The sequence below is a fragment of the Cornus florida genome, unplaced genomic scaffold (genome assembly GCF_030987335.1).
Source record: "Cornus florida cultivar Cherokee Brave unplaced genomic scaffold, ASM3098733v1 CherokeeBrave_3.0.0_Hap2_Chr10, whole genome shotgun sequence".
Lineage (NCBI taxonomy): Eukaryota > Viridiplantae > Streptophyta > Magnoliopsida > Cornales > Cornaceae > Cornus > Cornus florida.
The window spans coordinates 28,742,460-28,747,568 of record NW_026775580.1 but is presented as its reverse complement, the minus strand read 5'-3'; the positions used below and the strand labels follow the sequence as shown (position 1 = coordinate 28,747,568).

The 5,109-nt window shown below is 37.1% G+C and overlaps 1 pseudogene; it reads right to left on the bottom strand.

Moving 5' to 3' along the window:
* Window positions 1-3,910: 3,910 nt before the first annotated feature.
* Window positions 3,911-4,009, bottom strand: LOC132280564 (small nucleolar RNA R71; annotated as a pseudogene).
* Between the last annotated feature and the right edge of the window lie 1,100 nt (window positions 4,010-5,109).

The window sequence follows — 5,109 nt, the reverse complement described above, 5'->3', positions numbered from 1 at the left end:
AAACCTCAAACGTTGTCACACTAACCTCATTGTGCCAACAATATGACAGACAAAAATCTGTAAAGCAAAGTAAATACTTCTAATTATCCATGAAAGCCTTGGATATATGTCCCAAGCATATCCTGCATGATCAAATATAATTTCTTTATTAAATCCCCCGTCTAGAGTTATGAAGCAAAGTTACTGCTCCAACATCTTCAGAAAATTCCTTCGAAATAACACTTTTCATCCACAATAAAGGATATCCACATGCTATAATGTACTCCATTATCAGTGCAATGTAGAACTGATATGAAACTCCAAAGTGAACATTACTTGAAATAATGGTCATAAGCGAACTTACTCAATCCATCACTTTTATCCCATATGGAAAAATTTCCAATTCAATGTCGATAATTTCTACCAACCATTCACTCCTGATTAGTCCTCCTCCCATTTTGATATAAGAAGTGGCAAAAATCTCCAATGATATTCAGTTATCAATTTTTCATCTTTCTAACAGGTGTTACACTTAGAGACAGTTATATACATGTCTCTACCCATACCTGTTCATCCAAACTGACATTCGATGTCTTGATGTAACATATAACTAACTGAGTGCTCCGTGAAAAATCTACAAATTTGACATCTCAGTCACTTCAACATCATTCACAGAACTACTAATCCTTCTCCAGTACTTTAAGCTCTATCTAAGTAAGGTAACACCGCCTCCAGGGTTAACTCTGATATTCTAAGTTAACCTCCTTAATTACCTTGGTAATAGCAAGTGTCATTATTACGCATGCTATGTGATAAGCGCTGAAAAGTGTGCATTGAAACCCTTTAAGCTTAGGCATTCTAGGACCTTTATCTATCTTATTTTCCCGCTTTATATTGATTTCGTGTTATTTCCATTTTCAGGTACTTATTAAAATAAGCTAACTCAGCTAAATAAGAGTAGAAATGGAGGAATTCTGGGATGAATCAAAGAAAGGAACAAAAGAGAAGTGAAAGGAAGCAAAGGGTGAAATTCAACAAATTCGATCGATCTCAAGAAAAGTTCGATCGATCCAACTTTCATTGACCTCAGCACTCCAAGATGGATCTGAGCCATGTTTATCCCTATTCGAAGATCTCAAAGTTCGATCGATCCAACTTCATTCTTTGATCGATTGAACTATCTTGTCCTTATCCAAATGATTGATCTTATCCAGCTGTACCACCTTGCCAACCGCTTTTGTCCTTTTCCCAAAAATATCTTCAAAATATCTCAGATTTGTTTTTATCCAAAAAGGCTCCGCCATAGAGGATCGATCCAGCTTCAGTTCGATAGATCTCACCCATATTCGATCGATCCAAGGTCAAGGTTTGATCGATCGAACTTCCTCTAGTGTGAAAAAGTTAAATTACCAGCTCATAAAAAGTTATCCTCTATCTAATCATTGGGAGAATATTGGAGTACGTGCCAGATCATTTTTGGGTGTCACCTAACCTACCAAAAAGGAGGATTTGAGCAACTTTTGAGGGGGTATTCACAGACAACCATATAGAGAGATTTTTAGAATTCTTAGTGAGGAAACAAATGAGAAGAGAAGGCTAGAGACACCATTGGAGGCTCTTCATCAACCAAGGAGCAGATTTCTTCCATGGAGCTTGCCCTTGAGGGTTGGAAGACATCATCCATGAGTGGCTAGATATTCTTTTGGGGCTAGAGTTAGCCCTAAGCATGCTTTCTACATCTTGATTTATGTATTTTTGAGGGGATTTATTGTGATACATGTTTTGACACTTTTATATATATAGATCTTGTTTATTTAATGATTTATATGGTTTAATGCTTCTAATTGATCATTTCATTCTATCCATATGTCTATGTATGCTAGAATAGATGTTCATGTGTTGTCTCTATTTCTTGTGTTATTAATGCATGTTTATGTGTATTAATGCTATAGATCTAGAGATTGTCAAGACATAGTGCTTAATGAAATGTTCTTGTGGTTTATTTGATGGTTCATAATCATTTCTTGATGGATTGCACCTCTCCCTTAGTTTAATTAGTTTAATTTCATGTCATTAGCTTAGTTGTAGTGTAGTTGTTAAATGGGAGGACAATCCATGCTTGTTATTTGATGTTCCATGCTTTTGAATGTAAGTAGCATATGTCTCTAACCTTGTGATGTGTTTGGATTGTGAGCTTAATGAAAGGATTTATAGCTTAGTTTGATATATTGTGCTTTTCACTATGTTACTTAGACAATATATGCTTAATTGGTCACCCTTACTAATTGAAACAACCAAACACACTCATAAAAATATTACAACACATATCTTCCCCTTATTAATCATTCATTAAATGTGTAGAAAAGTATGCTTAGTGGTGATCTCTAAACCCCAAGATCTCTCTCTCTCTTTTATTCTCTTTTTTGCATTATTGTTTACTTTAGTTTAATTTGCATCTAGTGTAATTCAACTAACCAACCACTATTTTGATCACTCGACCTACTAACCCTAATCTTGATTCCTCAACCTTATACGACCCACCAATCCGTTGGGATGATCCCTACTTGCCCTAACTATATTTTTAGTGAAAGGTAGTAGTGGCAATTTCTAAATGTAAAACTTGGCCACATTCATCATAGCTCTACACCACTATCTTTTGGAGGTAACACAAACCGTGTGGGTTTGGGGTGACGGCCCAAACCACACCAATTTTTTGGCGCCGTTGCCGAGGATTGATTAAAGACAACGTTGTATTTGTGGAATCAATTAGGAATTAGTACTCTTTTAATCGTGTCTTCATTTTATTTTTTATTTTTTTTCTTTTAATTACTCATTGTGTTTGTTCTTGTTTGACTAGGAGTATTGAGCTAGGAAGCAAGTAAAGGAGCTAAGCAAGTAAGGAAAAAGGCTAAAATAAAAAAAAAAATTACGAAGCTAAAAGCTAAAAATTTTTGGAGTTGAAGTGCTAAAGGACCTTTGTGAGTTTTTCCTTACTCAACCCTTAGTTAAATTGTCGGCCCGCGTGGAGGCTTGTATTTCAATTCTTAGATAAATCATGAGCCCGCGTGGAAGCATTTTATTGTTCTTTGCATATTTTTGATAGCATGGGAGTATAGGAACATTGTATGTGGAGGAAGTTTGTTATTGATTGATTTGTTGTGAAGGTGAAATGTTTATTCATTGCTTGTTGCTTGTTGTGTCTTTTTGTGCATGCATGGTTGTAAATCATTGAGACCCATTCTTATCCCTTTAAATTTTCATCTTGAATCCATTGTTCGAAACCTTAGGGGAAGAGGAAGTTCTAGTCAATCCGTATCATCAATGAAAGTGAATAATGAGGACTATGTGGAGGACCTTGGTCACATAGACCAACATGGTATCCTCCACCCCAATGTGCATCATGATAACATGCAAGTACCATTAGGCATGCCGAGACCATTTGTTCATTCACCATAACAACAAAGCCAAGTCCCATTGGGAATGCCAAGGCCAATCTATGCTCCACCACCTCCTATCATTCAAGGCAATCAAGGTGCGCATGTTGCACCTCCAATTGCTAATCCTCCATTTGCTTTAAGAGATCACTATGTGCCTAATGAATACAATGCACCCACATGCATTCAATTGCCACCATTTAGAGCACACCACTATGAAATTAAGCCACAAACCATACAAAAGCTTCCTAATTATCATGGACTTCCAAGTGAAGAACCTTACAAGCATTTGGATGAGTTTTTAAAAGTATGTCCACCGTTAGATACACAGACATGCCGGAAGAGGTCTTAAGGCTTAAACTTTTTCCATTCACCCTCAAAGGCATGGCAAAATATTGGTTTAACAATCTTAGGCCTTTTTCAATAACTTCTTGGGCAGAAATGCAACAAGAGTTCTTGAAGAAGTACTATCCAGTTTCTAAGACCAATGCCATGAGAACTTCAATTAGGGAATTTCCACATGGGGATGGGGAAACATTTCATGAGGCATAGGAACGCTTTAATGAATTACTTAGGAAGTGTCCATATCATGACATGCCTAAATGGCAATTAGTTCAATATTTCTTTGAGAGCTTATCAGATAATTACAAGGGCATGGTTGATGCTTCCATGGGTGGCTCTTATATTGATAGGCATGAGGATGACGTGCGACGTCTTTACGAGAGCGTGAGTGAAAATTCTTTGCAAAGAATGGTAGAAATTCTAGTGGTAGGAAGAGTGTTGGCTTACATCAAGTCAACCACTCCAATGAAATTGCCGCCGAGATGAAATCATTATCTCAAAGGTTTGATCAATTTTTGATCAACCAAAACTCGGCAAATCAAGTATTTTCCTTCCCTAACCATTCTCATCACGCATCTAATGAGACATGCATAACTTGTTCAAGTGTTTTACATTCTACTTCCAACTGTCCCCATGGACATGTGCAAAGTGAGCATCATGAACAAGTAAATGCAACATTTGTGAATCAAGGGAACAACCCTTATGGCATTCACTATAATCTTAGTTGGAGAAATCACCCGAACTTCTCTTAGAAAAGCCAAGGGGAGGGCTCAAACTTTTCCCTAAGTGGTTTTAGAGGAAAATACATTCCACCTCCAAATGCAAGACCAAGGTTCCCAAGGTTTTAGATCATCATATCAATCACAAGGAAACCAATTTTCAAATTCTCATTTTCCCAATCAATCATATTCCCAAGGAAATGCTAGGAGTCCCGCTTTTGAAGAGAAAGTTTTGACTACTTTGGGCACTCTAGAGGCAAACACACAATTACTTCATTCTCACTCTCAATCCATTGCTAAGCTAGAAACCCAAGTAGGGCAAATAGCTAGCACTTTAAATGCAAGAGAGAAAGGAAAAATGCCTTTGAATGCCCCACCAAAGCAACAATGTGTTGTGTATACTCATTCCTCATCGGAAGGTCACACAATAGAGCATGTCAATGTGGTGACTACCTTGAGAAGCGAAAAGATGGTGGACAACCAAGTGGGTATTTCCAATGAAAAAAGTGAACCGGTGCAACCAAAAGTTGACACCCGTCCCATTTCATATCCTATTCCTCCTTCATTGCATATGCATGATTTTTCAAATGAGAATGTGTTGAAAAGTGATTTTGAAAAGAAAGATTTACAAAATG